Source organism: Lissotriton helveticus, chromosome 1_1 (assembly GCF_964261635.1).
Source record: "Lissotriton helveticus chromosome 1_1, aLisHel1.1, whole genome shotgun sequence".
In the NCBI taxonomy this organism is placed as follows: Eukaryota; Metazoa; Chordata; class Amphibia; order Caudata; family Salamandridae; genus Lissotriton; species Lissotriton helveticus.
The window spans coordinates 266,330,362-266,354,834 of NC_136057.1; the positions used below are offsets into that span (position 1 = coordinate 266,330,362).

At 44.6% G+C, this 24,473-nt stretch overlaps 1 long non-coding RNA gene across 1 annotated transcript in view; it reads left to right on the plus strand.

Moving 5' to 3' along the window:
* LOC144791619 (uncharacterized) overlaps positions 1 to 24,473 on the plus strand; it is a 271,095-nt gene that overhangs the window by 182,486 nt on the left and 64,136 nt on the right. Inside the window, exon 4 of the long non-coding RNA XR_013602444.1 lies at positions 17,301 to 17,681. This is a non-coding gene — a long non-coding RNA (uncharacterized LOC144791619). The remainder of the gene's footprint in view (positions 1 to 17,300; positions 17,682 to 24,473) is intronic.

Below are 24,473 nucleotides of genomic sequence, written 5' to 3' on the forward strand. Positions count from 1 at the left end.
CCCTCTGGCCAAGTAGCCCACCAGGAATCTCCAGTATGCATCTGGGGGCTGCGTTACAGAGAGGTATAAGGAGGCCACGCCCCTTTATACAGCTCTCTGCAACGCAGCCCCCTGGCGCACACTGGAGGTACCTGGTGGGCTAGTTGGCCCACAGGGTACCTCAGTATTGAAAAGGAATTAATTCTCCAACTTAAAAAGCGCCACAGGGCGTGCTTGCACACATGTCACCTCAGGCCACACCCCTTCCTTCACTATTGAGCAAAATATTCCTCTAAAATCAGCTGAACTACGAATTCTGATTTACCCACCTGTTATCAGGAGAGATCTCAGTGCTGCATCTTTCAGCCCACTACTGACCCCGAAAAGTAATTCTAACTGTACGTACAATCAATCAATCATTCAGAGGACTTGTATAGCACACTACTTACCCGTGAGGGTCTCAAGGTGTTGGGGGGGTGGCGCCGTTACTGCTCAAAAAGCCAGGTCTTGAGGCGTTTTCTGAAGGCGAGTAGGTCTTCAGTCTGACGTAGGTGGGTAGGTAGGGTGTTCCAGGTTTTGGCGGTGAGGTGGGAGAAGGATCTGCCACCGGAGGTATCACGCTGGATGCGGGGGACGGTGGCGAGGGCGAGGCTGGCAGAGCGGAGCTGGCGGGAGGGTGTGTGGAAGCTGAGTCTGCTGTTCAGGTAGGCTGGTCCGGCGTTGTGGAGTGCTTTGTGTGCGTGGGTGAGGAGTTTGAAGGTGATCCTCTTTTCGACGGTCATGAGTGATGTAATATGTGACGTCATCAGCAGTGCATTGCGGGCGCGTGAGTTATAGTTAGCTGAACTAACTATAACGGGGGAATTTCAATGGTTTTGTATGAGTGAAATGTCCAGCTAACTATAACATGTGTGAAACCTATGGTTTTTTTCTGTGAATTTCTAAGGTTTTTTAAATGCTAATTCCTAACTATAACACGGCTGAAAGGTATGTTTTTTTTCAGTGAATTTCTAAGGTGTTTTAAATGCTAATTCCTAACAATAACGTGGCTGAAACCTATGGTTTGTTCAGTGAATAAATATATATATATATATATATATATGTATATATAAATATATATATAATTATATGTAGATAGATAGATAGATAGATAGATATAGATACATATAGATATAGATATTCACTGAAAAAAACTAAGGCTAAAGGTACTTTAGAAGCACATGCGTTTTGTAAAAATATATACCAATTAGCTGGACATAGGCTGTACTAAATTATGTAGAAAAGTAATATGGTAGTTAACCATCAACTAACAAACTCATTGAATGATGTCATCAGTGATGTCATCACTGGTGTTATTTAAGTTCTCAAGAGTGATATGCTATGTATGGTCATAGGCAGTGCATGGCAGAGGCAAAAGTTGTAGTTAGCTTTGCTGACTGTAAGTGGTGAATTTCTGTGTTTTTTTAGTTCAAAGCGTTATGTTGTCATTTACAAATTCACCTAACTATGATGTTACTTTAACCTTTTTTTTCAGTGCATTTCTAAAGTGTTTTTTAAAAGAAAAAACAGATCATTTTATCACACCAAACTATAATGTTACTTTAACTTTTGTTTTTTTATGAATGTTTTTTGTTAAACTAAAGTAATATTTAATTCCGATACATAAATCCAACCCTCCGCTGTGCACGACTGACATGGAGTCAACCCCCCTAAAGACAGCCAACCCACACTGTGCAGAGACTTCGGTCATGCAAAGCTGGGGGTTGCCCACAGGGTCTCGCCTGCAGCCAACATGCATCCAAAGCCACACTGTGTAGGTTCGCCGGCCGTGCGCAGTGCAGAGCCACAAGGCAAGACACCAGAGTGTCATCCAGGTAGGCGGCACAGAAGACTTTTAGCACTAGGAGAACATCATTTTCCTAGTGCTGAAAAGTGACTGGAGCATTGTTCGACCCAAAATGGCTTCACCTTGAAATGATACAGCAAGAGAATATGAGGTTCTTAAAAAGGTTTTGGGGAAAAAGTATTTATTGTTGAAACTTACCTATTCATAGAGCCCTACCTTACAGTGGTAACCTCAAACCAGGCACAATTTCTGCCTATTAGATTTAGGCAGAATTTGTTGCCTCCGCTTTTGGGCTTTCCTAGAGGTGGCGTGATCCTTTATCCCTTGCACCCTGCCGCTGTGACCAAAAGTCTCAGCAGAACATTATGCACTTTAAATGTTTCAGTAAAATATTACGGGGTCCTGATAAAGGCATATTTAATCCTGCTTCTCAAGGAGCATGGTTTTAAATAGGTGCAACCAGCTCTTTAATTCTTACGCATGCTCTCTATAGATTTCATTTTTCATATTGCCAGTTTCTTAAAAGCAGCTGTGGGATCAGCGGATTTGATGAAGAAATTTTTCTTTGGATTCCCAGTGTATGAATTGTTGCTCACCTGATGTATTTTTTACTTTTTAATTATTGTGTGGTTTTCTTTTCCTTTACGTGTGTGCTGTGATGTATGCTTTTATGGTTTTTCAATTGTATCCAAATAAATCTTTCTTGATGAAGATACAGCTCCTCTGGCATACAGAGTGCAGTTTTGTTCTTGGCATTTGGTGCAAATGTGATTGGCCAATATCCACTAGTCAGAATCAAGGTGTTCACAAACTTTATAACACCTAGCAGATCCACAAGCTCATCCTCTTTTGGAATAGGATAAACATTGGTTTATGTTACCTCATTGAGAGTTCGGTAGTCCTTAAGGAACTGTAAGTTAGTAGACCTTTGTTTTGGTACTAGAGCCACAGGGCTGGACCAAGGGCTATATGATCTCTCAGTGACCCCAATCGACCAACATCTTGGCAACTTTCGCCTTAATACATCTCTGAACCCAATCAGACATTCTTTATATCTTGCCTTTTATTGGTAGACTGTCACCCGTGTCTATGTCATACACACAGACAGATGTCAACTCTAGATTCATCGAGAAGAGGTTGGCACACCATTCCAACACCTCTTTAGATTTCCTCTGCATGCTCAGGCATTAACCCATGGGCTAACAGAACCCCTTTCATAATGCTATCATTCATATCCCTATGCAGCAATTCAGGAAGATGCTCACTGTCTTCCTCTACTTCCTCTTCCATAGCCATTAAATCCACTATGTAATCTGCCTGGAGGTAAGGCTTCAGCCTATTCAAATGGAACACTCTCTTGGTTTCCGTTGCTGCACCTATGCCCACCAAATAGTTTTCATCAGAAACCTTCTGAACTATCTTGTAAAGACCACACCATGTGTTCTCCAAAACCCTTTGATAAATAGGCTTTAGCACTAACACCTCACAACTTTACTAATATTCAGTAAGCGTAGCTTTCTGGTGGTATGCTTCCTTCATCACCGATTGTTTAGCCTGAAGCTTCTCCTTTGCCTGCCTCATTTATTGAATCCTCAACTTTCTGAGTCCAATCACATTGTCCACCACATCCTTAATTGGAAACCCTGAGGTTCCTTGCCACACTTCTCTGAGTAAGTCAGAGTTCTTTAAACTGAGGGGCACATCCCCCCTTGGGTTTCCGTGGCGGCATTTGCAGGTGGCGCAAATGTGCGTTCAACTAGTTGTACATGAAGATGGCCTGGGAGCATGATTTTGTTTATTTCTTGTAATTCCAAGCTGTCTTTATCTACATAAAATGCATTTGAATCGAGTGCCATGAGGCAGGGTCAGTGAATGGGTTGATAGGGTCAAAAATGGCTAAAAGAGCAACATCATCTGTATTTTGGTATGTTTTCACTTTCAAGTAACCACATATAAAAATAACAAGCACATGATAGATGAACATTAATGCAAGTCACACTAATGAATGGAATATGTACTATTTTGTGATGTTGAGCCTCAGTTGGCTAATGTAATCACTACAGAGTCCCTGTGTGTGACAAGACCTTGACACAAAGTAATCCTAGTTGTGAAGTGGAAAATAGTGGCTGTATATTTATAGTTCTACGGGATCCCAGAGAGTAACAAAAAGAACTGTGAGTATGTCAGTCAGAATTTATATCTATATATACTTCATTGATAAGTAATCAGACTATAAATCAACACATGCTATGTGTCCATTGAAAGGAAACACTGTAGAACTCATCTGGTAGCATCCTTACAATACCACCAGTTAAAGTTTGTACTGGCTCCCAAGCACTCTTTATATTTGGTGGTCAACCAATTGCACACATTTATCCTAGTAGGTTGCAGAGATGAGGGCCATTATTTTTCTTTACATAAAGGGGCAGAAAGCCTTTTTGGTGTCTCAAGTCTAGGAGTGATGGCCCGGAGGACTGCACCGAATAGACAGCCTGCTTGACAGCTGATTGGTGCTGCTGGTACCACAGGGATGATGGGCTCTCCTTGTCTGTTTTACTATTTTTCCTATTTGCATTGCGGCCCTGTGCACACTTGCTCTGCCAGGGTCGTTTTGGACCTCTGAGTAATGGTCCTGGGGTGGAGAAAAATTAAGCAGAGGAGACATGTTAATTTTGGCATCAAAGAGGTGGCACTGAGGGGGATGGGGCAAAATGGGAGCCCATGTTTTTGACATAGGGCAAAGGAGACATCCCACTTGGCGTGGCTGTAGCTATCATCAGTAAACCAGGTGCAGTGGCACTGGGATCCATGGGTTGAAGAGGCCTGCTGTTATGTCTTTTTTTTAAGTAAAGATTTGGGGCTCATTTTCCTTGCTATCATTAGGGCTGAAGGAAACGTAGCTGTGCTGCTAAAGAGGGGGGCGCAGCACATGGGAGCTCATTCATTTTCTGAAAGAGAGGAAATGTGGCTCATGGTGAGAGTGTCTGACCTTGGAACTGAAGATTCAAGTCCCAGCATTGGCTCAACATCCTGTGATTCTAGGCAGCTCACTTAATCTCGATGAGCCTTAAAAAGTCTGACCTTGTGTAATGTAATTGATGCTCATATAAAGTGCCCCAAGGGTATTGGGCTGTGTTTGCAGTATATAACAATTTTAAAAAGGCACAGCAAGCCTGTTTCAAGATTGGAATGATCAGGATTAGTGGGAAAGAGGGAACATGGATATCATTACTTCCGCAGTTGCTGGAGAAGTGCAATGGGCTCACAACTCCCCAGGCATGGGGAACAGAGTTTTTGTGGACAACGTATGTTTTTTTGTGATGAATTTGCTCTTTTATAAGTCTCACTCTTCTTGGGGATTATACTCAAGAGAAAATATCCCTGAAATGATCTAATAAACCACTCCCCTTGAGCTCATCCCTGACCCTCACCCAATCCTTGCCATTAAGGTTCAAAACATTTTATTTGGGGTTTGAAGTGGACCCCAAACAAGTGTCCATACATAATCTCAAAGGGGCTGAACCCTACCACCTTCTGCAGATATGTTTGGTAGACAAACAAGAGACATGACAGGAGAGATTCCCACTTCCTCATGAGGTTCTTTGGTGGAGTTCTCATCATTTAGTATCATGTTAAGCCACTCCACTAAACAATTGGTTTGTGGGCGGTATGCTATGGAGAAGTAGTATAGCACAGCAGCTTGCTACAACCTCTCTCTAATTTAAGAAGAGATGACGATGTTTCCCTAGTCAGAAATTGCCATTCTTGGAAATTTGACCCTGGAAAAGATCCCCAGGATAGCTTTTGCTACCAGCCATGTAGTCATGCTCCTCAAAGTTACAGCTTCATGGTACCTGGTGGCGTGAACCACCACAACCAAGTTATATTGTTACATAATTGCGAAGGGGTGTCGAATGGGCCAACTATGTCTTTTCCTACCCGCTTAAATGGAAAACCCTTAAATGGTAGATGCACTAACTTGCCTGAATCTCCCCTCCTTTCTTACTACGCATTTGGCAAGTGGGGAAGGTTCTACATAACCCCTCTGTGACTCTTGGCATCTCATGACAGTAGAACAGAGGGTCCAGCTTGTCATGGGTTTTTCCAATCCCTAAGTGCCCTCCTAAGGGCACTTCATGGGACAGTGACAACAAGAAGTTCCTGCCCACCAATGGAACCACTAGCTTCCTGCTAGTTACTATCTAAGGATTAACCAGGACACTCTACCAGCCAAACTCCCAGCCAAAATAGTGTTTCTCGACCACTTTTTTTCTGACCTGTTCCAAGGCTTCCTTTCAAAGTCCAACAAGCAAAGGCCACTCCTCCATGGCCTGCAGGAATTTTCCTGGGTAGGCAAAATGTCAGCCAGTTGTCTAAAGCTTCAAGGGGACAAACCTGGAGTGGATGTGGTTGAGAATGATCCCAATTGTTGCACTTGCCAGATCTACTATGTGGCCACCCCAACTCCAAATCTGCTGTAAAAAGCCTGGGGGTATTGATTGATAACAAGCTTTTTTGTGAGATAAAGGCAAGAAAGCTAGAAGTCAGTTGCTTTAGTCTGCTGAGGACACTTGGAAAATATTAAAAGTGTAACCTTTGTCCACATGAAGACTGGCGGTGCAAGTTTTAGTCCTATCATGATTAGAATTCAGTTATTCTCTTCACCTTGGTAGCCCCCAGTATATTGTAAGAAGGCTTCAAGTGGTGCAAAATGCTACTGCTTGTGTCTTGCAGAAAATGTCCAAACATAACACTGTTTATGCAGCATTGACCTCTTTACACTGGCTCCCTGCTACTAAGATGACAGGGTTGAAGGCCCTATGGGCAGTTCATCGGGTCCCACATAGTAAGGACCTCATGATATTACACAATCTGGTACAACTCTATTTTCCTAAGTGAACATAGTGTTCTTCCACTCTATATCCACTGACATTTCCTAAAGTCAACAAAGCAAGAAGTGGTAGAAGATCTTTTGCCTACCTGGCTCCAAAACTATTTAATTCTATGCCAGGACTTAGGTCGAGGATTGTGTACTGCTTTCGTCCTTTCTTCTCATTCCTGCAGTCTTTAACATATTCAAATAAACAACCTTTCCTAACAAGCCATGAGAAAAAAACTACAATCATCCAATCAACAGTCATCCTTGTCCCTCATATTGAGCGTGCCCCTCTATTTAATGTGTGAGTTTATGGTAACAGGTGTTTTTTCTCTGCAGCTAAATCACCACTGTGGGAGTACGTCAGTGCTCCTTTTATGGCCAGTGTTAACTTAACTGAAACAGGAATTGCTTGAGTGCAGTGCACAAGGCAGCCCACTAGGGGGCATGCAGCTGCCGCATCTTGTTGCTACATGGAGAACGCGCTCATTATTGGAAGTTTTCCAACCAGCTTGATGCCTCCACAAACCCTGTGCTTTGTTCCCCCCTGATGCCTTAAAGCTAAAATGCCCTGAGGGGTCTGTATTATTTTAAAAATCATAGCGGCATGATGCCTGAGTGTATTCGGGTCTGTTCTCATAGGGTGAAATTGAATCAACCCTATATAAAGCAAATAGGGTGTGCGTTATCTAGCGCAACCTTGGAAACTGGCCTTAGTTCAGTGCCAAATTGCAGCCCCAAGTGGTGCTCTATATATGAAAGTGAGTTCAATATATGTAGGCAAGAACGGAGAAAGAGTACATAGAGGAAATATCTATCTTGGTCCTCCCTCGGTAAGGCAGTGGATGCCCCAATTCACCAGGAGGTAGCCTTGGCAATTGAGCCCCAAGAAAGGCGCTTGCTTCAACTGCCCCATTCGCCTGATTAGGGCTCAAGAGCCTAGCCAACATACACTTCTAGGCACAAGGCAGACTCAGGAGTTGAGGCTAAAAAAGGTGTTCCTCTCCAGGTCTTTCCCCTATGGTCTTGATGGAGACCTGGCAGAAGTAATGGCTCTGCTCCCTAAGACCTGACCTTTTCCCCCTTCTTCCCAAATGGGGAGGACGATGATTCCCACTGGAATTTGAATGATGAGGCAGGCCCTTCTAGGCTCTGGTGCCCATCCCCTGTCACTACTCCCACAGTGCACCCACACAACGCCCAAGAGACTGAGGATCCCTTGGACATGCTAGATCCTGATGCTCTGGTCCACCCACAATACGCGGAATGTACTCTACTCTGCACTGTGGTGCTTCCCCAAGGTGCTAAAGCCATCAATAGAGTGCCTCCATGCTCAGGACTTCCTTCTCATCATTTACCATATGACCTTCCTCTGATGGATCAATGTTTCAACAGATTGAGGGAGCAATTGCAAATGACAACTCATTTGCTGGAAGGCTTGTTTTTGTTAGAAACAAGAAGTAGTCTATCTTGATCTTGTCCAAACAGACAGCTTTCCCTAGTTTTGTCCTCAACTCATTGGACAAGATTCACAGTCTACCTTCTCGGAAGATGACAAAAACCTGAAGGAAACTGAGACAGTTAAAAGGTTAAAAGGTGGCGCACTCTCAGTGCGCCTTCTCACAGCAGCCCCCTGAAGGCTGTAAACATGGTCCCATAAACCCTCTCAGACAGCCCCTTGCAGGCAGGTGGAGTCACTGACTGCAATCGCCTGCAAGGGGATCTCTAATCTTCTTTGAAAGTGCAGGTGGCTGCCACCTGGGGTCTGCAAAAAGAGAAAGGCTGCTCTATGTTTTCACCTGAAAGTGCTAGCCCCAGGGCACCGCGGGGTCACAGCTGCCCTGGGGGTAGCGCATAATTCATAATAGGGTTCATTGGCATTGTTTGTGCCCAGCGCACCTTTTGAAAGGTGTGCCGGGTGCAAACAATGCCAATGCGTAATACGGTCCCTGTGGGGGGCCCAGGTCTTGATGGACCTAGCCAAGGAGTTCTGGATGTTCTGCCTGTCCAACAATATCTATGCCTGGGAGTCTCCAACAAAGTAGCTGATTGGTGCTCAAGGGAATGGTCACGTATGAGCCTAAGGCAGCTGAATTTTCAGATTTTCAATAGGATCAATAGTCGGTGGAGACGGTTCATGGTGGATCAATTCACTTCATGGCTGGATCACCAGGTAGACAGATATTTCAGGTGGAATCTGGCCCCTTGGAGGCAGTGACAGATGCCTTTCTATAGGACTAATCTTTGAGGCGTGGATATGCTTTTCCCCCTTTTGCAATGTTTATGAGGTTGTCAACCTAGGTAAGGTGGTAACAAGTGAGGTTAGCCCTCATCACTGCATTTTGGAGCACAGAAGTTTGGTTTCCAGTTCTTCTGAAACTTTCTACCGATTTTCCAGTCCTTCTACCCCACGCTCTAGATCTTCTTGGTGATCCTCTAGGCAGCTCTCACCTGTTAACCCTTCCGGTACAGCTGCCTCTCATGGCGTGGAGGATTACAGGGAAAGATGAAAAGTCCCTTGACTTTCACAAGATCATGAGCGGATGTTGGCAACAGCATGGGCCGAAGGTGCTGCCAAATGATACAAATCAGTGTGGTTTAGATGGGTTCATTGGTGTATACAAAAAGGTGAGGATCCCTTGCGTACAGTTCATGAATTTGTCATCTTTGGCATCTCAGGGGCTAGCCTATAGGACGGTGAATACCTTTAGGTTGGTTATTTCATCAGGGCACGTTCCGATACAAGGTTAACAGGTAAGATAATATCTGCTGGTAAGTAAGCTGACGAGGGGTTTGGTATTGCTGCGAGACCCTAGATAGTCCTCCATATGTGATGTCAATAAAATCCTACATATCTTCTAATCTTGGCAGAGAAACAAGTGTTTATCTCGCAAAGAGCTTTCGGGGAAAATTGCCATGCTACTCTGTCTGGTTTCCTGCTGCTAAGTCTTGAATGATTAAGCCTGTGATGGCACAGGAATCGTTTTTACCCTTGAGGAAGTTACTCTCCATATTTCCTGTAGAACAAATTCTATTTCAAGGGTGGTCTCTTGCTCTGCATTTGTTATATTGCTGAAAGTGTTTGTGGTGAGGTACCGAAAGGCATATAAGAGTATGATGGAGGAATTGCAGCCTCTGGGTGAGAGGCAACTTGTAATATCCCTCAAGAAATGTTACAAAGCACTCTCTTCCCTCACCATAGCTTGAAGGTTCCGCTGGGTCATGCAGGAAGTAGGTATCGATGTGCCGCAATTTGGTGCTGACTCTGTGAGATGAGCTATGGTCTCTAAGGTGTTTATTCTGGGTCCCAGTTTAGAAAACATCTGTAATGTGGCATATTGTCTATTTCGAACCAACGTATCCCTCATGGAGGGTGCCCTACTGTAAGTAATAGCAGATTTACTTAGTAGGATCTGTCCAATCATGGGATCTCCCAAAAGTATGGGCCAGTTTCTATCTATAATGTTTTTGATTGTTTTGGCCTGCTTGCTGTAGCCAAAGATGAACCTGAAAGTCCCATCTGTGGTCCTATCCTCTAAGTCTGACTTAGGGGCCGATTATGATGGCGGACGGACCTGAGTCTGTCCGCCACCATAGAGTAGGAGGGACCATACGCAGGGGCTGCGGCGGTCCCTCCGTGCAGATTAGGATGTGACCGCCAGGGTGGCGGTCACATCCTCAATCTTTAACATTGTGGCGGGTGCAGCTTCAAGCTGCACCCGCCGCAATGTTAAAAATGCATGCACGGCATTGGCGTGCACAAAGCAGCAGGCACAGCGCGGTGCCTGCCGCTGTGTCCACGCAAATGCAGGGGGTACTATAGGTACCCCCCATGTGCTCCCCCAACCCCCCTTCACCCAGGGGGCCCGCAACGGGCCCCCAAAGTGAAGGTCCGTTTGCTTTTCCACGGCGGAAAAGCCGCCGTGGAAAAGCATACTTTGTACTCCATCCTAATATGGCTGGCGGTGTCTGATAGACACCGCCAGCCATGTTAATGCTTTCCCGCCGCGGTCGGAAGGCGACCGCGGCGGAAAAGCGGAGGACAGATTGTAAGACCCACCAGCCATCCTAATTTGGCGGTGGGTCTTTCAGCCTCCGCGGCGGTTTTCCCGCATCCTCCGGGCCGGCGGTGGCTTCCGTCGGCCCGCTGGATGCGGAAAATCCGCCATCGTAATAGGCCCCTTAGTTTGGTGTTGAAGGAGGCTTTCTCTGCTGATCTCATTGCTTTTTCTGATGGCGGTATTCAGACATTCACGGGAATAACCTTGTGCTAGGAATCTATCTCTACTAGCCATATGTGCCTGTCTTAAGTCATCCTCACTGTTGCATACACGTTTCAACCACAACATTTCTCCAAATGGAATACTTTGAATCAAGTGTTGCGGGTGGGCACTGCTAGCATGTCGTACGGAGTTGCCCGCGGTGGATTTTCTGTGCAATGTGGTATGTACCTGTCCATTTTTTATGTAAATCTGTACATCCAAAAAGTTTACTGTTTCTGCACTGAGTGAGGCAGTAAATTTCAAGTTTAAGTTGTTAACAATCAACTTTTGCACAAATATCTCTGCATAATTTCTGGCACCTTTCCAAACCAAAAATAAATCATCAATATATCTATACCATGTTTTGACATTGTTAGTCATCACAATTCTGTGCTCTATATGGAGGACTAGCTCTTCCCACCATCCCATATGCATACAGGCATAACTGGGAGAGAAGCTGGCCCCCAATGCTACTCCACTAGTTGTTGCTGGTATGGAGAGTTTTCAAAAATAAAGACATTGTTATTAAGGCAGAATTTCACTATGCTAACCAACATGGCATTGTGTTGCACAAAGTCTGGGTCTCTGTATGCCAGATAGTAACTTAGAGCCCCTAGTCCATCTTGGTGCTTGATAGATGTCTATAAAGATATATACATGCTGGTCCTAACCACGAGAGGGAAACAAAGGTACTCACCTCTTAAACCCCTGGTAATCAAATGTTTTGCCTGGGTACTTTACCCTAAAAAGGCACAGGAAGTTATTTCCTTCCCCCTTCTTGTCTACCTCTGGCCCCAGAGTTATAACAATATGACACACTCACTGCCATTTGAGGCTCACACCCTACCACTTTAGAGATCTCAATGGTGTTTGGGACTTTTTCCCATGTTGAACATGACTACTCTTGACCCAACTTATCACAATTATGTGAGGGGAGGTTTTATGGGAAATGTAGTACCAGCCAGATACCAGGTCTAATAACACCCAGAGCCGTGCTGTCTAACCAGTTTCATGATTTAATTTAGAATATTGTGATTTGATGATTTTTTTATAATAGGATTAATACTATGTGTGAATGTGTTTTGTTTGCAAACACTTGTGAAAATTAAACAAGACTCTTTTCTTTTTCTTCAATAAGTCTGTTGCGTTGTCCTGATGCATTATTTATGTGCCAGAAGAACCTCTGTGTTCATGTGATCAAGACTCCTTGGAGTCAAAAGGCATTATTGTTTGTCTTTTGAAAATAAAAAATCGCATTACTAAATGCAGTGTGGCTGGATTCTTTGTCCCGTCAGGTTTGGGGATCAATGTCCTCTTGCATACATAAATATTTCCAACTAACTATGAGAAAATAAAGAACAATCCAATCACAATATAAAGTCCATTTACCATGCGAAGCTGCATCATTGGCATGAAGAGGGTCTTATCAATGATGATGAATTACAATACTTACAGATTAATCATCCAATGATGCTGACCCTTTATGTAATGCCCAAGGTACACAAGAATCTTGAAAATCCCCCAGCCGCCCACTTGTCAGTTCGTGTGGATCTCTTCTTCAAAACACCTCTAAATTCAAAGATATTTTCATCTTCCCCTACGTTGCAGATCTACCATCTTACATACACGATTCTATTGATTTTCTAAATCGGGTCAACAATACCCCTCAGAAACTAAGTTACATCATGGCCACGATCGACGTGGTCTCCTTGTACACCTCAATAATTAATGAGGATGGTCTAAAAGTGTGTGAATACTTTATGAGATCACAGTCCCTCAACCTATTGAGTCACACCAAAATGATCCTCGAAATGATGTCATTTTGTCTCACAAACAATGGGGCAGATTTAGAAGCCCCACTTTTGCGTCTCTTTTAACATAGGAAAAGTGACGCAAAAGTGGCGCAAGGGGCTTGTAAATCTGCCCCAATGTCTTTATCTTCAATGGCAAGTTCTATAGGCAGAATCAAGGAGCTGACATGGGGACTCTTTAACTCCAACATACACAAATCTAACGATGGGCTTTTGGGAGGCAGAATGCTTGTGGTCAGAAAATAACAACATCAATTTGGATATTGTGGTGCTCTGGATCCTTTATATCGAAAACCTCTTCCTCAAATGGTAGGGAGAGGATGATGCCCTTAACCTACAATTTACCTATGCATCCAGTAGTACCTCTGTCAATTACCTAGACATACAGATCTACATTGAGGATGAGAGAATATGTACCACCCTTTTCCGCAAGACCACATTGTACAACAGCATTCTATCAGCAAACAGCGCACACCCAAAAGTGGAGCATTCCACACGGAGAGTTCCCGCGGGCTTGCAGGAACTGTTCCAAGGAGGGGGAGTACAAAAGACAAGTAGACGCGATGTTTGATCAATTTCTGAGGAGAGGATATCCAGTCAATGTCTTGGAAAATGCACGTTTAAGGGCCACCAACCTAAAAAGAGAGGTTTTACTGTTGCCCAAACGTACTGTGACACCAACTGAATCTACTGCTGAAATAATGAGGTTTATCACAGTTTTTAATAGGTCCAACACCAAAGTCAAACAGGTAATAAGCAAAAATTTGAATATTTTATAGCCAGACCAAGATCTTAAACCTTTTATTCCAGAACATGCTAATATTACCTACAGAAAGGGACAGTTGCTGGGCAACTTGCTGACCCAGAGTTACTTTGTCAACAGAAATGCCCAAAAAACACCTGGCTATCACACAAGGGGTTCGTCAAATGACCCAAATGTAAAGCTTGTAACTATGGCCACAGTATGGTGGATATAACAACTATGCAAGATTGTAAGAAACCCAAGAAAGAGAGGATCACATATGAAACTACACATGTGGTTTATCTGCTGGAGTGTGGATGCTTTCACTGCTATGTTGGAAGTACTGTGAACAAATTAAAACTACATATCCTCCAGCATTTGCGGTCTGTGACCAACAAGGACTTCACGTATGTGATGGCCAAGCATATTTGGAAAGAGCATGAAGGCATTTTATATAAAAACAACTTTTTTTTCTCTGGCACAGAACATATCCCGGTGAAGATCAGAGGAGGGGATAGAGAATTGGCCCTGAGGCACGTAGAGTCGAGATGGATAGTGACTCTGGACACAGAAAACCCATGGGGCCTGAATACAGATGCTGAACTATATGCCTTTCTGTAAGACATCTGAAATTACTCTGGGAACATTGGATCAAGGGAGGACGATATTTCTATAATCTTATATAGATAATTCTTTATGTGTTTGTGTTTTTATCTTCTTTCCACATCTAAATTTAAATTTAGTCATTCATGGCCAATAACCCGTAGCAGCAGTTGGAGTCTCGCTTTTACTCCATTGACATGATTTCTCAATTGCATTTTTGAATCCGTGATCTGGCTTTTAATGGGATGTATGTTTCATTATGAAAAGTATCTTAACTGTGTTTTAACATGTGCACAAGCCACTTTCTCCTAAATATGGTACAATTGCATTACGCACGTTATCAATGAATGAGTAATTCTGGGGATAGAATGATATGGTATCAACCAGATGCTGACCTTTATGTCTTGGGCATGAATGCATTTTCATCAAGATGGTTACTCTAGTAGGAGCTCAAGCCATTTTTTTTTATCTACTCAGGATGAGAATCACACTCAACACTAGTTATAAATTCAATGTTGATGAATACCACCCAGAGGAACCTTCCCTCAGTTTTCTTTATGCGTTACAGGAAATATGCACAATGCACCTTGTTTAGAATGTTTACGTAAGCATAAATCACTTTTCTCCTTCATGGGCATTTAATTACACCTTGAGACCTCCTTTCTTCTGTAAATATGCAGATTTAGGACACTGTACTGTATTGTGTGGGACTGGATGTAACAGGAAAGCGTGTTGGCCCCCAATGACCCTCTTAACCCAAAGGAACGTCATCCCTCAACCAGCAGTGCTCCAGGAGGCGCGTTTGCATAGTGGAGGAGAAAAGGGGTGGGCCTCTGGTGTCTTGCTGGTCTTTTTATTTTTGTTTAATGTTTTCCTTTTTTCAGGGAAGGGGCCCTATGGTCCAATTCCCTGGGCCAGGGACCCCATCCCCCAAGGGAAAATCATATTTAGAATGGGAGAGGGGGATGTGCGCACCCTGGCTTATTTTTGCTGCGGGGACCACATCCTCAGGGGCCTGGCCTCTAGTCTGCATGCCCTGGGCCCCCCAGGGCACCCAGACACTTTGTTGGGGATCCCCGCCATCCCTGCTGGCTCCCCTCATCCTGCGGCAGCTGGCATTGCTTTTGGACATAGGGAGGTGGTGAACATGCAGCTCCCTCTGTCCAGGAGCAATTCTGGTCTGCTTTCAGCAAGCAAAAGCATTTTTAATGCTCTTGCTTGCTGAAACCGGAGCAGCGTTTGCTATGGCTTGGCAGGAATGGTAATGCTCCAGCCACGCAATATCAATCAGCTATGTCCCAGGTGTGGGCACCCTGGGACATAGCAGGTGTCAGCCCTGGGTGATGGTGGTCCCCAGGGCTATGTTGCCTCTAAGAGAGGGGCTGCATGGCCCTTATCCTTTCTTACTATTTGCCCCAGGGAGGTGGTGGTTCCTATGGCCTATGGGGCGGTGTGCCCCCTTAAATTCAATACACCAAACACCCAGGAGAGATGGCAGTCCCCACGGCTGCAGTGGCATCTCTGTGGGCTCCAAATTATGTCCAATTAAAGCCCCAGGGAGGTGGTGGCCCTCTGGGATGTGGGGGAGTCGGAGCGCCACCGCATTCTTTTCAAGTAAAGCCCCTGGGAGGTGGTGGTCCGGATGGGTCCAAGAGGGCCACACATTTATAAAATTATGAGCCCCGTACAGGCCCCCCAATTTCTTTGGACAGAAGCCCTGGGGAGGTGGTCATCCCAGGGGCATTAGTAAGCCCCAGGAGGGGGAGCCATGAGCCCCCTTGTATATTTGCATAATGCCCCCGGGACCTGGCCCACCTGGCAGCCAAAAATGAGTAAAGCATTTTTTCTTTCAAAAAATATTTTGACCGGAACGGCGGATCCGGCAATTTTTTTTAAAAAAATGCTTTGTTTTACCCTTTGGAGTTCCTGTGGGACCCCCCTCCCAAGAGGACTAGGGGATCAGGGTATTTCCAACCTGCTCCGTTTTCTTTATTGTAACTTTTAAAAACCTTTTCTTTGTTGGACTCAGCTTCAAACCCAAGTCACAAGATGGCTCTGAACTTCCTGGTTGAAGTGTTGGTAGCCATTCAAATTTCAGTGGGTATTTAGGCTCCCAGATATTTATATTTTGTAAACATAAATATCTCTAAAACTACTGAATAGGTTTGCAAATAATCACCAAAAATATGTGCTTGAAACCAATATCTAGCTTTCTGCCAAATTAGGTGTAATTCCATTTAGCTGTTCGGGCTATAGTCGTGTTAAAAAAATAACAAATCTTCATAGGTGAAATGCGTTTTGGGAACCCCCTTCGTTTTCTCAGACCCTGCTTGACGGTTTCCCCTGAAACTTTCACCAAAGCTACTGATACGAGAAATGGGACATTTTATGAAAACTTTGTGATGCTTCGTCAAGCAGCGCCAAAAGTTACTAGAAAAACAAAAAATGCTATCCTTTACTATAACTATTCCTATACTTTGCCATCTGGCAACCCTGACTCCATCAGATGGATTGACCAAAGAACAAAAATATATTTCCACTACAATGTTTCAACTTCTGCCTTCCTCAGGTAGTACAAGATGGTTTGCTCAATGGCTGCATAGATGACACAGCAACATTTTCAGAAAACATCATGAGTGAAGATTCCATTTGGAATGTGGAATCAATGCCGTCCTGAAAGTTCTTGAGATATGCAGTAATCAGGTGGTATTGTCAGTAATGTTCAGTCCATCTTGATGCAGTGATTTTAAACGGTACATCCAGATTTTTCTTTGAAGTCCAGTAGTTTTTCCTTTAATACATGTTCCACAGGGAAAGTTTTCAAATCCGATAGTAAATGATCCACAAGGTTAAAATGATTGGCTACAGGATGATCAAGGTTTTGGTTGATTAATGCCAATTTGTGTTCCTGCATCATGTGCGGATGTCATTCACTGTTTGGCCTACATATTGTTTTTTACAGTTTTGGCGTTGGCAACTGAATCACATAAATAATGCATGTTGAGCGACATGTAAAATGCTATCTTATTCCATAGTTCCTTCTCATAACAGAACTAGTTACTGATGATGTTTGCAAAAGGTATTCACACGTGATGCACCTTTTAATATATTTATATATATGTATATGTCTGCGAATATATACTTGAGTGATAGAATGTATTTTAAAAATATTACTTTATAGTCCTAGATGAGAACATGACACAACACCTACGCAGCCTCGACTGGCTCCCCGTAGAGAAGAGAGTCACTTTCAAACTCCTCACACACGCCTACAAAGCCCTCAACAACATCAGACCCAAATACCTTAAGGAGAGAGTCTCCTTCCACGCACTCAAGAGAAACCTCCACTCCAAGAACTCGCCCTGGCAGAAGTCCCCCGCATCTGCAGAAACAAAACCGGAAGAAGAGCCTTCTCCTACATCGCAGCCCAGACCTGGCATGAGCTCCCGGTGAACATCAGGCGCTCCCCTACCTTACGCACGTTCAGGAAGGACCTCAAGACCTGGCTCTTTGAATGATCCGGAGCCGTCTCCCCCGCCCAAGCACCTTGAGACCCTGACGGGTGAGTAGCACGCTTTACAAACCCCTGATTGATTGAATGATTGATTGAATGTTTAAATTCATTAAAAATCAGTTTATCATTCTTGTTATAAGTAAAAGAAGTTGCTATTTATATCAACAATATGGTTTGGTTGGATTTTCCTGTGTCAATAGTTTTGTACATTACTTTTTGTCATGAAACCGCAAAAGGAAACAAGTTATTTGCATCTGTGTAATGGGTACAGAGGCAAGTAAGCAAATAACCAAAGGGGCATTAAATGCTGTGCCAGGTACCCTTCAGCAGGACTCTTCTAAGAGGACATGGCAAGGGGGTGAGAAACAATCAATGCCAGAGATACCACTATCTCTGCAATGGGGAAAGTCATTGAAAGCCTTGGTGCCAGGTACCTGCACCAGTAGTCTTCCATGTAGGTAACGAGTGAGGGGCATTGAAATCATCTATGACAGGCATCTCTACCTGGCCAACGGGGGCTGCAGTGTAGGTTGACAAAATCTTCTGTTTTTCTATGCCTCAATGCCCCAATGCCAAGTACCAGAATAAGTCGGGAGTAGCTGCTCATAGCGTGAGGAAATGTACTATTGAATTCATTCCCATCTCACAAAATCACAAACAAAAGAAGGGGCCAGGAAGGAGGGAAGTAAATATCCACACAAACAATAAGGAGACCACACCTAACCCTCGACTCACCTGTAATAATAATAATAATAATAATAATAAACCATTTATAGAGCGCCTGGTTACGCAAAAACAGTGTGTCCCCGCGCTAAATACTGCAAAATTGCTCAAAGGAAAGAACAAGGGTAGGCCAAAAGGGAGCGAAAGAAGGAACAGAGGTTATGCCCGGGGAAAGAGAAGAGTTTTAAGTTTTCCCCGGAACCTATTTTCAGAGGGTTCCATCCGGAGATCGAGGGGGAGTTCGTTCCAGCACTTGGCAGCCAAGTATCTGAACGAACATCCACCCATCCTAGCTCTAGTGATTTTGGGGAGTTTAAACATCATCGTTCCGGATGATCTCAGATTTCTAATGGGGCGATGACTCGTAAGAAGACTTTGTAAATAGTCCGGACCTGTGCCATGGGCGATTCGGTGAGCAAAGCAGAGGGACTTAAATTTAATTCGCTCCTTAACAGGGAGCCAGTGAAGTTTAGACAGAGCAGATTTCCCTGATGCTCTGCAAGGGAGTTTGAGCACGAGGCGAGCAGCCGCATTCTGAGCACATTGGAGTTGGTGTAGTCCTTTTTTGCTCTAGCCCAGAAGCAGGGCATTCCCGTAGTCAAGATGGGGGGTTACTAAGTCGTGGACTATGGTCTTTCTAGAGTCGATAGGAAGGAGATCTAAAACCTTACGGAGAACTTTCAGTATGCTGAAGCACCTGCCTGTCACTTTACTGACATGAGACTTATAGGAAAGATCTGAGTCGAGTGTTATGCCCAGATTACGCACCGAATCCACAGGACGAGGTGGGCTGCCTAGTTCCGCCGGCCACCACATGTGTGACCATGCAGAAGCTGATTCCCCTACCACCAGCAGCTCGGTTTTATCGCCATTAAAGCGTAGGCAATTGCTGTTCATCCAAGCTGCCACTGATGAAAGGCAGTTAGAGAAATTGGTGGCATCTTCTCTGTGGTCGGGCGTAAGCTTGAACATTAATTGGGTGTCATCAGCGTAGCTGACAATGCCCATCCCAAATTTCTCAACTATGCGAGCCAGGGGTTCCATATAGATATTAAACAAAGTAGGGCTCAGACTCGAGCCCTGAGGAACCCCATGGCTTGCTTTCCTGAGGGAGGATTTAAAGGGGGGGCAGTGCATCTGAAAGCTCCTGTTGACCAAGAAGGACTCAATCCAGGCTAGAGCCCGTCCCTTCACTCCCATGTCAGAGAGCCGAGACAGCAGCGTTGAGTGCAGCACGGTGTCAAAGGCTGCACTGAGATCTAATAGGACCAACGCTGCTGTCTCTCCTTCATCCACTATGCGCCTTAGGCTCTCGGTGGAGAAGAGAAGGGATGACTCTGTGGAGTATCCAGCTCTGAAACCCGATTGTGTGGGGTGCAGGAGAGATTGTTCCTCCAAATAACTCATGAGCTGCCTATTCACCACTTTTTCCACAATCTTTGCACAAAAGGGGAGGAGGGAAATAGGACGGAGGTTTTGGAAATGGGAGATGTAGATGTTGGGTTTCGTTTTAAGGGGGATTACCTGGGCGGTTTTCCACGCATCCAGTACCTGACATTCTTGGAGGGAGAGTGACACAATAAGGCTGATCTGGTCGATTATTGTAGTCTCCATGACTCCTTTACAGCGAGCCGGCGGGCAGACATCGCAAGGTGAGCCAGATTGTATGCTGTTGACGATGCTTAATAACTCTTGCCTTTCAGGTGTAATAAAACTAGTGAGACAAGAGTTCCCCGTATAGGTGTTTTTGGCTTCTGTATGTTTACTCGGGTGGGTCTCATCCACCGTGAAGGTGGCATGGATTGTATCGATCTTGCCTACAAAAAAATCGGCAATAGAGTCACACAGTTCTTTTGAGTAGGTGTCTTGAGCTTCCAGTCTGGTTGGGACCGTAAGCTCTCTATAGATGGTGAAAAGTTCTCTGGTGGGGTTATCCGCTGAGTCAATTCTGCTTTTAAGGTGGCAGCTTTTTTCAGATCTCACAAATTTATGGTATTTGTTCAGTTCCCTTTTATAATGTGACTTATCCTCAGGATGATAATGTTTTCTCCAGCTACGCTCTAAATTTTTACATCTGGCTCTGGCAAGTTTAAGTTTTTCCGAGAACCAGGGGGCGGTTTTGGATTGCCTAGCAGGGGGCTTGGATGTCCAAGGAGCTATCTCGTCCAATGCAGTGGTCACCCATTTTTCATAGCTATTCCAGGCCTCCTGAAGAGAGTTACTTTGTGGAGGAGGATTTTTTTGTAATGCACATCTAAATGCTTCTTGATTAAAAAATTTCCATTTTCTCCGGTTCTGGGGGGGATTAGAGAGTCTATTTTCTGGAGGGGTGTTTTCTACAGAGAATGGGATAATATAGTGATCTGACCAAATTATTTTAACAGGAGGGGAGACTTTAATACCCTCCCAGTTAGCAAAGATGGGATCCAGGAGATGGCCAAGTTGATGTGAGGGGGCAGTAGATTGTAGATTGAGTCCCAAAGATGTCAATGCTACAGCCACATCCTGTGCCTCCCTGCATTCCCTGTCATCAAAATGGAGATTTAGATCGCCTAGAATGATGAATTGTTTGTAACGGAGTGCTGGCTGAGTAATATAGTCTAAGAGCTGGTTGCCAAACTGTCCCGCCACACCAGGCGGGCGGTAGACATCATGCTTCCCTTTACACAGCACTCCAGCCTAAAATCTGGGGATGCAACATTCTCTAAACTAATATGGAGATCTGACTATCTTGAGCCTCATGCAGTCCTCAGTCAGGGTTCAGTGATCTGATGACTTCACTCTCAGCACTTTATTCCTTAAGCAATGTACTCTCTGCAGTGGGGCATCCATGCTATACATTACTGATAAATATGAGGTGTTATTTGCATGAAAAGTTAAAAAGCTAATGGAATAAGCCATGCTGATCAGTAAAAGAGCAGGATCCACATTGCAGCAAAAGACTATTGAGAGAATGAATTATACAATGCACAGAGGCAGTAAAAGTCCCTTTTAACGATGTCCCTAAAGTGAAGGTGTCTTCTGAAACATCATCAACCACCTCGTCCCCTAGAAACCAACAACTAAATTTTCCTTTGTGACCTCAACTTCCAGCTCGATGACCACATTTACTTTAACATTACCAAACGTATCAACATCGTAAGCAACATGAGACTCACTCAACTCAGCCATGACCCCACACACCAAACGCCACACTCTAGACCCCATCTTCACTTACAACAACCGCATCAGGTATAAACACACCACTGTTCTCACCTGGACCGACCATCATCCACTTCAACATCACCAGCTCATGGACCCCCATACCCAGTCTGCCCAATGCCCCCACCGCAGTTATAGCAAAGTCTCTAAGGACAAATGGCTCAATGCCCTCAACCCCAGCCACGCCGTTTCCTCTAACATCCTATACCAGAACATCAGAAACTTCAACAATTGGATTGCTAACTGCACCAAGAGCTTCACTCCTATCTTCACCGAAAGTCCACCAAGCAAGCCCTTAGAACCACTAAATGACAAACTAAAACACGTACTGAAAAGGAGTTAGCACGCCAGCAAGACACCGCCGATAGGACCGCCTTCATGACAGCCCTCTACCTCTATCACAGACAATTGACAGAATAGAAGAAAAAGGCCTTAGCCTCACTCATCAAATCAAGCTCCAATAACAGCAAAGAATTCTTCAACATCCTCAAAGAATTCTCCAACTCATCAGCTTCAACAAACAACATGACCCCCTTACAGGAACTTGGCAAAAACCTTGCAAAGTTCTTTCATGACAAGATCACTAACTTTTACAGAAACTTCAAACCTCAGCCCCAGGGCCACCCATTTCTTCAAACAACACAATGACCCACCCCTACTACAGATATCTGACTACCTGAATGGAGTCAGCTCGCCCCACAGGACACACGCTCCACCATGAACTCAGTCCTCTAGGGGCCCCAACTAACCAATGCCCTCACCACATCTTCAATCTAGGTGAAGCCAGAATTAGCCACATACTCACCACACTGTTCAAAGCCTCAATAGACACAACAACCTTCCCAGAGGACTGAAAACATGCAGTCAACGTCCTACAAAAGAACCCATCACCAGACCACGACAAACTCCAAATGTCAACCAATCTCTGTGCTCCTGTTTCTGGCTAGAATATTAGGAAAAGCAATCAACCAACAACTCTCCCCACATCTGGAATGGAACCTCCTACTTGACTCCTCTCAATTCCGATTCTGCAGCAACCACAGCACTGAGGCAGCCCTCATAGTGGCTACCGATGACATTCGAAACCTATTTGACGGAGGAGAGACTGCAGCTCTGATTCTCTTAGACCTCTTGGCAGTCGTCGATATTGTCTCCCACCACGCAATCATCACAAGGCTGCACAACATAGGCATCCAAGCAGCTGGTCTCAGATGGATCACCTGATTACTCACTGGAAGAACAAAAAAAGTCTCACTTCCGCATTTTTATCTGAACTGCAGGTAATCTGTGTTGTACCCCAAGGATCCTCAGCCCCACCCTCTTCAACACTTATTTGACACCTCTGGCCAGCATCGTCAAAACCCATGGACTCAACATTTTATCCTACACTAACTACACAAAACTCATCCTCTCCCTCTCCAAAAGAAAACCACCAACACTAAGACCAACTTTCACAACTACATGACGGACGTCACCAACTGAATGAAGGACAACTGCCTGCAGCTCAACATGGACAAAACAGAGGTTCTGATCTTCTCCTCATGAGGTGCATCCTGGTGGCCCTCAGAACTCAGACCTACTCCTATCCCCAAAGTGCAAACTAAGACCCTGCATCTTTCTTGACAAGTCGCTAACCTTGACAACTCAGGTCAACTCCATCTCCTCCTCCTGGTTCTTCATCCTGCAAATTCTTCATAAGATATTCAAACAGGTACTCCAAAGTTCAAGAAGCCCCATTACCCAGGCCATCATTTCCGGCCGACTGGGCTACGGCAACGTTCACCAAGCAGGGATTGCAGATCACCTCTTCACCTCTGACAGGGCAGCCTTCAAAACCTCCCTCAACCTCTTCCACCACATGCTGAAGGCAGCAAAGAAGACAGCCCTTGCTGCATGCATCAACACCAGAACCAACAACATCAAGGAACTTTTCAACATCGTTAAGGTATTTTCGAACCCCGCTGCTATCGCAAACAACATCATACTCTCACAGGAGCTGTGCGTCAAACTCGCCCACTTTTCCGAAAAAAGAACACAATCATATACAGAAACATCGTACCCCAAGCCACACCAAAGCATTCCTTGACAGATAAGCCACCACCGTAACCAATATAAACAACACACTGACCACCTGGAACATCCTCTCCACCCAGGACACAACTTTCACCATGAAATGCATCCACTCAAGAGCTCCCAGAGACCTATACCCACACAACATCTTCAACCTCGGAAACCAAAGGATCGGCAAGGAATTCACAACCCTACTCAACACCTCTATCATCACCTCAATATTCCCATTCACCTGCAAACATGCATAATCAGACTACTTCTAAAAAAAAAACTCCGGCCACCCCTGTAAACTCAAATACTACAGGCCAATCTCCCTGCTCGCATTTCCAATGAAGGTACTGTAAAAGATCATCAACAATCAGCTCATGACACATCTGGAGCAGAACAAGCTACTTGACTCCGCTCAATCCAGCTTCTGCAGCAATCACAGCACCAAATCCACCCGTTTGGCAGCTACCATCTACATCCGAACCCTCCTCAGCTGAGGAGAAATAGCATCTTTGATTTTCCTCAGCAGACACCGTATCCCACCACACACTGATCAAAAGACTCCACCACATTGGAATCCAGATTATCCACCTTTCAATGATGAACCCAAGTAGATTACCTGTGGTGCCCCTCAGGGTTCAACCCTCAGCCCCATGCTGTTCAATGCATATATGACCCAAACATCATCAGATCCCAAGATCGCAACATAATTTCCTATGAAGATAACACAAACTCATCCTCTCACTCACTGACAACCCCACCCCCACCACAGATGCATGACAAACGTCACTGACTGGATGAAGAACAACTGTGTGCAGCTGAACACAAACAACGGCAGCAATACATGGAATGACTCCT